This window comes from Berghia stephanieae, chromosome 8 (genome assembly GCF_034508935.2).
Source record: "Berghia stephanieae isolate SIO BIC M18660-M18661 chromosome 8, UCSD_Bste_1.3, whole genome shotgun sequence".
NCBI classification, from domain to species: domain Eukaryota; kingdom Metazoa; phylum Mollusca; class Gastropoda; order Nudibranchia; family Aeolidiidae; genus Berghia; species Berghia stephanieae.
Genome location: NC_088367.1, coordinates 18,901,045 through 18,912,587, shown reverse-complemented (window position 1 = coordinate 18,912,587; position 11,543 = coordinate 18,901,045). Strand labels below are relative to the sequence as shown.

At 37.3% G+C, this 11,543-nt stretch overlaps 1 long non-coding RNA gene across 1 annotated transcript; it reads left to right on the top strand.

The window, feature by feature from the left end:
- The first annotated feature begins 5,654 nt into the window (after nucleotides 1-5,654).
- Nucleotides 5,655-6,258, top strand: LOC144978308 (uncharacterized). Its single transcript, XR_013646495.1, has 2 exons — nucleotides 5,655-5,794; nucleotides 6,120-6,258. It is a non-coding gene; the product is annotated as an uncharacterized LOC144978308 (long non-coding RNA).
- Nucleotides 6,259-11,543: the final 5,285 nt, after the last annotated feature.

Below are 11,543 nucleotides of genomic sequence, written 5' to 3'. Positions count from 1 at the left end.
TAGGCTAGAAGGACTGTACTGTAAGGTGTGCCCCTTCCTCCCCCAGAACGTCTCATGGGCTTGGGGGAATCACACCTGATGGTTGTCTTTCGAAACAGGTTTGAAGAAAGCCTTGATGCTTGACTGTTTCTTTGACTTTGTGACGATCTTGCCAAGCCTTCTCTCCATGTCACTCAATAGCGTAAGTTCCTCTGATGTCTTCTCGTGTTGCTGAAGATAAAGCCTCAGCGTGTTGACGGCATTCTCTGCTTCTGTGTTGGACACAATGGTTGGCTCCATATCAGTGTCAGTTTCTTCCTCTTCGTCCTTTTCCTTACTAGCAGTAGCAGTGGATGCAGTCATAACTTCTGTTTCCTGAGCTGCGAGCGCTATCTCTTTGAGGCTTAAGTGTTCCGATGCGGGAATGTGACTGTCCACCTCAACATACCTCCAAATGTTTGTTGAGTGATGCCGAGAGCTTTTGCTGCTTGGTTGAAGAGGTGTATCGCTTCATGTTCCTCTGCGCTGTCAGTTACAGTAGAGGGGTTGGTTACAATTACAACTTCACTCACACTGTCGCCATCCTCTTGTGTGAAGCCTGCCTTCCTGAAACAGTTTGCGATAGTTGCTTGTTTCACATCATCCCAAGCGGCAGCGGAGTAGTTGATGGCATCGAGGACAGTCATTTTGTAGTGTGCGTCATCGGATCCACTTTCATCAAGAAGTGTGATGAATCTTCGGAGAACCCTTTTTCTGTAGAGGCACTTGAAGTTCTGTATTATGCCCTGGTCACAAGGCTGTAGAACACTTGTAGTGTTCGGAGGAAGAAAGACAAGTTTTACTGCTCTCAAGCCGTCCAACCGAGGATGAGCACTGCAGTTGTCCACAATGAGCGCTATACTACGGCCTTCAAGGAGAAATTTTCTGTCTAACTTTCGAAGCCATTCCTCGAAGATTGATCCCGTCATCCAAGCATTTTTGTTCGCTTTGTAGGTCACAGGAAGAGTTCGGATGTTCTTCATGCATCGTGGCCTTTCAGATTTTCCAATGACAAGAAGGGGTAGCTTTTGACTTCCATCCATGTTGGTTGCCAAAAGGATTGAAATTCTTTCTTTTGGAATCTTTTGACCCGTGCAGGTGTCTCCTTTCATTGCCAGTGTCTTGTTGGGCAGGCATTTGTAAAAAAGCCCAGTTTCGTCTGCGTTGAAAATATCCTTCTTATTGTATTCCTTCATAATTTCTTGCAGCTCCTTTCCTCTCCACTCCACTGTTGTTTCTATTGGTGCCGAGGCAGCTTCTCCACTGATTACTTTCAGGCCAATGCCGTGCCTGAGTTTAAATATGTCGATCCAACCTCTGCTCATCAGAAAGTCTGTCAAACCAAGCTCCTGTGCTAATTCCTCGCCTTTCTCAAAAAGGATGGGGCCTGAAATAGGTGTGCTACAGGCCCGAGCTTGATGAAACCAAACGAGGAGGCAGCGGTCCAGTTCTTCTTGTCCTGTGGTCTTGAGACGTTTTCTGTCTGGGTTGAATTGTCCTTTACTGATTGCTGACAAGATTGCTTCTCTATCTCTCAAAAAGGTATAGAGCGTTCCAGATGAAATCTCATAATCCCTGCAAATTTGCGATTTCGTCTTCCTTTTCTTGTCTACTTCGTTGATTATTTCAGCTTTCAATTCGAGTGAGAAACATTTCCTCTTTCCTTTGGTAGCCATTGTTTCCTCAGGATTTCTCTTGATACGAGTACTTAAATAGTAAAAATAATACGATTCGAACGAGTGCGAGTGATGCGTATGCTGGAGCAGCAACAATTGCAATGAATGAGGAATGGCACAATAGGGCTGATCTGGATTAAAATGTACACACCACCGCGTGCGTACAAGCCTCTTCTCTCTAATTGGCCAAGGGTTTTACACATGGCGTTAGCTTGTGCAACGCATCTCTTTTAACCCTCTTCTTACCAGCCTTTTTCAAGATTTTCCCCAAAACTTCACATCCAACTAACACAAAAATATATTTCTTATCACTCAGACATAACAGCAGTAAAATTCTTGCGATACATAGTTTCTTTAGCAAAACATTCTCTACAACACACTGTTTATTTTCTTTAAACTTTATAATGTACAAAAGAAATTTGAATAATAAAACTGTTAGTTGTATCGTAACGAATGTGACGATTTTCCTATAGTTGGTAAGGAAAGGGTTAAATCAAGTTGCCCAACTTTTAATCACCGCAAGACTGACCAGTCAACGCATACAATCATACAAAGAAATAGAGCGAGCGGCAAAAGAAGTGCGGGTAGACACGAGAGGTGTGAGTGAAGACACGAGCGAGACAAAGGTAGATGGAGGCGTGTGTGTTAGAGAGAGACAATGCCAAGTCTACGTCACTCGCTGAGTCGCGGCGCGTGAAAAATTTAGCCGATCGATAAATTCTTGCCCTACAGCTCGCTCAATTTTTCCCGCTGTAAGCAAGTTCGGGCCTTTCCTTGACCCGCTAAACCCAAGCACAGGTAATTGAATTTATATAGTAAAAAAAAGCGGGGTTTGTGTAAGGTCCCGTTGTAGCGATGGTCCCGCTGTAGCGGGGCCGCTATGGTCATGCTCTACTGTATTGCCAAGGCTAAGTGACGCTTTTTAGAATTGCCATGTCTAAACACATCCCAGTGTATTGTCACACAGCCTTCGTGAAATTATTTTTTCATTTTCAAAACCTGTCATGATCCCAATGGTAGCCAATTTTAACTGAGCCGCTGAGCAATAAATTTCACTGTTTCATCTAAGCCAAAATTGACCACATTTACCTGATGGAATGTAAAGGTATGAAAAAGTAAAATGCGAAAGTCAGAAGTGCGTTATGTAGACACCTTCAAATCGAAAGTTCTACATTGTATTTGTATTCTCTCTTGCTGAAGCAATCTGATGAACATGATGAATCATCGTCCCGAATAACCTCTGTATGAGTCTCGATGATGGTTTCTGTCTTTCTCTTTTTTTTGCCCTTCCCCCTCCCTTTCTGCTTCAGTGCCAATCTATCTGAATCTGCTTTATTGTTTCCCCCTCTCCTGCCGTTTCCTTTCCTGCCCAGTCTTTGTAGCCTCCTTTTCTGACTTCCTAATAATAGCAGCCACTGTTAAAGGACAAACTATTTACACATCTAGGTCTAGGAAAAGAAAAAAAAACATAAAACTTTTTAAGGTGTTTGGTAGGGTTTTTTAAAGACCCATTTAAAGTGTTTGTTGGTAGGGGACGGGACATGCGAAAATGCCCTTCCCTCACAGACCAACCTGTTTACAGGGCACAGTGGAGATTCAACACTGATAGTAATGCCTTAATATAGATCTCAGGAGGCAGTTTTAAGCCACTCAATGTATTTCTACTGTTAGTATAGAAGAGTTACATTCGGCTTATTTGTCAGTCAGGACGGACGACGAAGACAAGAAACATTTTCATCTTACCTGAACAAAAATTGTAAATTTGAGTGAGTTTTCGCTACAACTACAACTTGCTGTCATCTGCATTTTTTGCCAAAATTTGCCAAAAAGACAAAAATTTGCCGAGGAGAACTAAGCATTTCAGTAAAAATTAACATGCGATACAGAAAAATATATATATAAAAGACAATTTATTACATTTAAGGAGGCTGCATTTATTAATTTAATGAAATGACTGTGAATAGCGTTGTTACAAAGATTTTAAAGGATCATTATCCATAGAGAGTAGTTTCCCTTGGTTTGGGCCCAGGCAAAGCTGCAACATTTCTCAAGTTTCGCACTTTTTTTTTCGTAATTTTGTTTTCGTTTCTTTTTTTTTTCCCAAAATTTGTCACGCGATTTGCCAATTTTGGGAAATTTGCGGATCGCCCTGATATTTGCGGCCGCCAAAAATGCAGATGACAGTACAACTACAACTTGCTATTTTGACAGTTTGTAGTGGCGGAAGCAGTCTTCGTAAATGATGTAATTGGGTTGTCTCAACTAAACTCATTCAATTAAAGACCTAATAAAACAAAACCTCTCCATTTGGTCAGTAAGGGAAGGGACGACTCTAGCCTAATTAATTACCGAGCAAGTTAAGTTTTCTGCCATTGTTTTGCTCAAGTGAGTTTGCTGTTTACTATTCGAATTAAGGGGGGACCTGTAGTCATTTTTGGTTAAAAAAAATTTTTTCGGCCAAATTGGGCTAGTCCACTTTTCAGGTAGTTTAATTATTCTAGAATCCTAAAATATAAAGAAAATTTCATATTTTCAATTAAAAACGTGTTTTTGATGCAGTTTTATAAGGTAGGTATCCACGTTTTATTTTCTAAAGGTCTATATTGTCAAATGTTTGGGTCTTGACAACAGCTATTCAAAGCCTATCCACCCGGTCATGGCGCATATCGATGGAAAGCTTAGCCATTTCTCTTTTTCAATCTGGCAACATCGACATCATGACTATAAACATGAATTATCACAAGGTCAAATAGTGAATACCATTTATACAATGTCACGAGCTCTCATTGGTTGATTTGAGAGGCCAGGTCACGGTGCGTCTAAATTTAGTAACAAAACATGATTCCGATCTAAATTTATCCTCGAACGTGGCAATAGTGACCCACAATGCACCACGATAGCGTCAATGGCCGCTCCCTGACTGTCCCTGCCTTTGTTTACAATATTATGAATTCATTCGCTTTTGGACCTCACTCATCGCATTACAAGTTGATTTTGATGAACTTTGGTAATTCTTCACTCTATTCAAGTCACAGAATACTCAGTTTACAAGATAAGCATAAGAAATACACCACATTTTAATTTATTGCTTATTTTTATAACTAAACATGCCTTGTGAGATTGTGTGTTTGTTCGACTGTGCATCAGCTGAAACACTCGTTGTTATCGCAAGTTAACTTTATTTTATGAAAAATAACAGGGCAAAACAATAATAAAATACTACTCCCCCCCCCCTCCCCAAACAAAATCAGCCCTCCATGTCAGGCGATAAAACCTAGACCTGATCAGATGTTTCAAGGTTCGTTTCCCAGTCAATATGTTTCCAAATTTGTCAAGATCAAGACTGTCAATGCAAGAGGGTTCGTGAAGTTTGTGCGACTCACAAGAAGAAAAGACATTCTCAGTCTCAGGATCAGGACCCTTTTAAAAAAAATACTTTTCATTCAGTTATTGTAATTATCTTTATTTTGGCTGATACTGCATATATCGTCCACACTTTTCAATTTTTTTTCTTTGGAGGGGGGGGGGGGGGGGGGGGATTTATAATTTATATCGGAAAATTGGGTTTGGAATGTTATGTTCGAGAGATAGTGATAGAGAGGGAGAGAACGAGAGAGTAAATATCTATGATAGATAATGATAAGGTCTGTAGTGTGGTAGCAGTTTTAGTAGTGTTTGAAATGTCTAGGATAATGATAATGACAATGTTAGATAATTGTTTTTTTCCAAATTATTTATTTTATTATTATTATTATTATTATTATTATTATTATTATTATTATTATTATTATTATTATATTATTATTATTATTATTTTATTATTATTATTATTATTGTTGTTGTTGTTTTAAACCTTAGCAATGGCATTGGCATATGTGCCATTTTCACTGCAGTGAATTTAATTTAATTTTGTGTTTTCATCGACAGCTAACATGAAAGAATTCAGTTGACTGTACTGGTGTCCTGACAATAAATAAAGATGCTGGCTCAAGGGCTATTCTGGAAAGGTGTGTTGAGGCCCTCCTGTGGCAAACTGATCAACCAGCAAACCATCATCTGGGCCAGCACAGCAGAGTGTCTGCATGTACTTTTTGACACTGGTTAGTAATGTTTCCAAATCTCCATAGCGCCTTTACATTTTTGATTAATGATCAATAAAGTAAATACTCATTTTTCTAAATGAAAATGATAAAACATCATTTGAAATGAATTACTATTGAATATATTAACTTAATAACAGAAAATTGTTTGTCGCCAAGAGTTCTGTTCTGTGGATGTAAAAACAATGAAATTTCAACTGTGTTGGTGTGAATGATGACCATTTTATTTATTGGTCTTTCTTGACAGATGCATTTTATGTCAATGACTTATAATGTATTTCCAAAAATTGCTAATGAAATATCTCTTTTTTTTTTTACCAACCAGAGCAAGATCAACCCTCTTTGTGGAACTACGGTACTAAAAAAGCGGTGGCAAACAAGTGGTGTTGATTTTTCCTGCATTGAGGCGAAAGGAATTTATTTCCAAGGGGTTTGGGAAAGCAAATTGCTTTTTATTCTGAGCTATATCTATTTGCATCATTTAGCTGTTTTATTGTCTAAAATAGAATTGATTTTGCAGTTAAAATTGACTAGATATCTAATTTTATATGACTTGTCTCTCAAGCAGCATTGAAAAATGAGGGTAGCGCGCCATATCATATTTTACTAAATCATATTTCGAGACTTTTTAATATATCTAGAAACCTCTTTATAATCTATTGTATACAGTAAATAATTAGTTTTTGTGATTACAATAATGAATTCATAAGATATAAATCATATTTGACCTCAAAATTATTTTATCTCTGAATACGGAAAAAATTTAATTTTATAGTTTTTTATTTTTTTTAGGGGTATGCGTTAGCGAATCGATTGTAAATTTTTTAGACTTAGATTAAATTATAAAGTTTTCTTGTTTTCTTGTCCTATAATGGTCATATTTTGAAAGTTTGATGGATCATTTCTTTTACTTGCCTGCAAAATCAGTCTCAATGTCAAATTATTAAAAAAGTTTGCGCTTTCTCAAATTTCCGATTTATGTCATTTTCTGATTTTCTAGCAATCCTATCTTAGCCATTTTCCTTTAGATCATCTTCAAATTTATTCAGAATCTTTTCTATGATGTCTTTTACATCATGATGGAAGTTTTTGGGGGTAAATTAATATTTAGCAATTTTATAAATTTTTTAATTCATTTTTTTCTGTCGATACGCGCCAAATTTTCAGTCAAAATCAAATAAAAATTCTAAAAATTTTATTTTCCAGACTATTGATAAATTCTTCCATCACGATATAGCTATTTATGTGAGAAACATTGTGTTTAAATTTGAAAGAAATTTATAAGCTAGTTTTTGGTGCATCTATGTTAGAAATTTTAGGGTTTTACGTCTAATTTTAGCCTATAATGCCCCTTAAAAATTTTATTTAAAAAATTCTGAGTTTTTTTTTGGTGTTTAACATCAAATTATACATCACATTATTAGTTTATGAGATTTAATTGATGAATTTTATAAATATAAAGCATATATGATCGCTAAATTAATTTTTTTGTAAAAAACTGATATCATTCAATTTTTCCGCAAATTTTTTCTTAGGGTATGGGTTAGCGAATCGATCATAATTTTTTCAGAATTTGATAAATGTACAAAATTTAACTGTTTTCTTGTTCTATATTGAATATACTTTGAAATTTTGATGGATGTTTTCCTTTGCTTGTCTGCAAAATTAACTTTATCATCAAATTAAAAACAAATTTTGCGTTTTCTCAAAACTCCATTTTGCGTCATTTTCTGATTTTCTAACATTCATATCTGGATTATTTTCCATCAGATTGTCTTCAAATTTGGTCAGAATCTTTCTTATAATGTGTTTTGTACCATGACGTAGGGGTTTTGGGGTAAACTAAAATTGAGCAGTTTTATGAATTTTAAAATCTAATTTTTACTGTAATTCCGCGCCAAATTTTCAGCCGAAATCGAAAAAAAATTCTTAAAAATTTATTTTCAGGACTATTGCTAAACCTTTACGTCATGGTATAGCTCTTGTTGTAAGAAACATTGTGTGTAAATTTGGAAGAGATCTATTCGTTGGTTTTGGCTGCATTACTGTAAGAAATTTTGGGATTTTTGGTCTATTTTTAGCCTATTTTTTCTCACTATGTCTAAAAAATTTATTTTTTTTGGCTTTTTTTGGTGTTAATCATCAAATTAGACCTCCTACCACCTTAAAATAAGGGAATAGCAATATTAGCATTACAATCAAAAATGGATTTTTGACTACAGGTCCCCCCTTAAGAAGAGGTTCAGTCAATTTTTATAGAGCTCATTTACAGGTCTGTTAAATCATTGTGAGCTTCACATAACAGGAGTACACGTTTCTATATTGTGAACTTCAGAATTTTGAATTAGAGGTGGATGTTTTTTATAGTGAAACTCACTTTACACTTTATCACTTTAGTGGGCCCGTTGTTGCTCAATTTTATATTGAAACATTCAAACGTTATTCAAGGGCAATTGACATGTATGTATTACATGCAGTTGTTATCCAAAAAAAAAAAATATTCTTAAAACAGTTGCTCAATCAGTAATCTTGATTATATTGAGCTGGCATGACGGTTTTTTGCAAAATACAATCAAAAATTTTGCAGTCAAATTCCCAAATTTTTCAATCGAAAAACAACAAAATTTGAAGACAAAAATCGTGGTTGATTTTCGTAAAAACTGATATTAAGTTAACGAAAGAGAAAAGTATTGAATTGTGGGCCTGAGTAATAGGTAGAGAGAGATTAATTAAGAAACGATCATTGCAAAAAGCTTAAGATTTTTTAAAATCCTCTCCAATAAACCTGTTGCAGGCATGCCAACCTTCAATCTCAAATTTCAGGGACATTCTACGGATAAAACTAACTTTTCAAGAACAATACATTCCCACTAGTGTTCATATCACAGCATCCTGCATTCACTCCTCAGTGGTGTCTGCCTCTCATAGCCTAGGTATTTATCCCATATTTGTTTTGTTTGTTTTTAAGGGTTTTACGCCGCCTGCAACACATTAAGGTCATATTAGCGCCAGTAAAAAGGAATAAAATGGGATAGTAAAAAGTTAAAGAATTACAATTAAAGCATCCAAGAATAAGGCAGACGAAGGGGAATTGGTTCACCACAAGTCTCATCCAGACACAAGCACAGGTCCCCACTAAGAGGAATGCACTCAAATGTTTACATATCATTGTATAATACATAAACAAAACATATTGCAGTGCATAACAGAGAGATGATTTACAAGGAAAAAAAATAATCTAAAACTAACTATACATTTGACTTTCCCTCCCAGCCAGGGCTTCTTCGTTCCTCTGATGGACATCTATGGCTGCAGTCCGATATCTGCTATGAAGTCTGTGGTCCGCTTTAGGTCCTCAGCCTCACCATAGAGCTTTGTGTTGAGTGTTGTAGGGGTGACCCAGTGGTTCGAACGTTGCACGTTGTATAATGGGCAATCCATAAGCACATGTAAAGTGGTTTCATGGTCGGTTCCACATGGGCAATAAGGGGTTGTTCCAATACCTAGCTTTGTAAACATATGTCCTCTTAGTCTATTGTGTCCTGTTCGGAGGCGGAATAGAGTGACTTGGCTACTTCGCTGAATGGCATGGATTGGATCCTGCTTGTTGTGTTCTAGGTGTGTGTCATTCCTTTCTTTGTCTATTTTTAGCTTTATTATTTTCTTTTGCTGATGGTAAGTGATTGACGACTTCGGTTGTTCCTTCTGGGCTCCTTCTTTGGCCAGTTGATCGGCAATTTCATTTCCATATATACCTTCATGACTTGGAATCCACTGCAGCACAATTTTTCCTGTTTTATCAGATAAGCCCTCAAGGGCCTCCACAGTGTGTGCGGCTTCAGAGTCCTGGTAATTTTCAATAGACCGGAGAGCATCATCAGAGTCTGTCAAGTAAACCACCGTGGAAAAAGAAACAAAAATCCATAACCATCAACAAGAAAAACATTCGAAGCAATAATGACAATGCTCAAACCCTAAAGATGATCGATAAAAAATACCCAATGACCAACTGGATAAGAGTTTATACAGATGGCTCAGTTTCCGGCCCCCTCATGAATGGAGGTGCTGGTGCACTCATACACTGGACAGATAAAACAGAAACAAAAATATCTGTATCAGTGGGTTCAATGTGCACAAGTACTAAAACTGAAGAAAAAGCCATCCTCAATGCAACAAAAGAACTATCCAGAGATCACAGAATATACGGGAAAAAAAAAAAAAAAAAAAAAAAAAAAAATCTAAAACTAACTATACATTTGACTTTCCCTCCCAGCCAGGGCCAGGACAAAACCAAGTAATCTCATTCCAAGACAAAGACAAGTATGTTGGAAAACAGACATAGGGGGATAGAAGACACAGTATGGGAGGCAGGAACCCCACCCAGTATCCCATATTTACTCCCTATACTACTACTACTGTCAAACCTTTATTTCGGGTTCACTCCCTGCTGCAATCCGCCTCACATTGTTCAGTGTGTCTCTATCTAAAAAAGTGGGTACATTTCTCTCTTGTCCATTCCTAACTTGTGTCTACATCTTACAGTTCACTCCTCACCGCTGTCACCAGCCCATAGTCCCAGGTTTACTCCCCACTGATGTCCACAACCCCAAGTCGTGGGTTTACTCTCCACTGGTTATAATAACCCCAGGTTCACTCCCCACTTGTGTCTACATTCCGTCTTGCCCTCGAGGTCATTCTACCGTCTACAACCCAGGTCACAAGGCTCTAATATTGACCACCCATTATCCTGAATGTGTTTCCATGGATGTCCATCTCAAATGGTCCCTGGTTCAATCCCCACCGGTGCTCACCAATCATAGTCCCTGGGCAACCCGTACTTAATCTTGATTTGTTTTATTGCAATAACACGAGGGCCTTGCCTTTTTATCTATCGTCTGATCTAAAAATAAGCAATCCATTACAATAAAGCTGTTGGAAACAGCCTATGGTGATTATGGAGCTCTTTTCGGTAATTATGTTTGTGTGTAAAAATTGCTGTGCAATTATTTCCCTTGTTACCATGAAAGAAAACCCTTCCAAAAACAAACAAACGAGAAACTGCACAGCTGACGGAAGCTACTCCCAATTAATTACACTGCAGTCCCCTTATGATAAACTGCGTTAGATAAAACTCTCGCTTAAAATAGACTCTGACTCTGAGATTAGTACCTAGCCAATGTCAGAGAAGTTCTGTTGAAAAAAAATTGTAATCCGTAGCACCTTACTTAGAGGCATCACGTCCTATAGCTATAATATGTTGAGAGTTGCTGTTTCCTTGTTTTTAAGGGTTGTTAGTTGTACAGCGCTTGCAATACAGGTCATATCAGCGCCAGTAAAAGGGAAGAAAATGGGATAGTAAAGAGTTCTAGAATAACAATTAAAGCACTCAAGAAAAGATAAGACAAGGGGAATTGGTTCAAATAGGAAACAGGTGTAGATGCTAAGGGCACACCATCAAAGTACTTAGATCACCTAAAAGTCTCATCCAGACACAAGCACATATTCCCACTCAAATGTTTACAAATCATATATGTAAACACATAACACAGTGCATAACGGAAAGATGATATACAAGACAAAAAAAATATCATCTCCCAAAACTCTAACTATACATTTGACTGCTTCCCTCCCAGTTATGGTATCTGGTCAGGACAAAACTAAGTATGTAATCTCATCCCAAGACACAGAAAGCATGTTGAAAAACAGAGACATGAGATAGAAGCAGCAAATGCCTCCCTGTCCACTATGG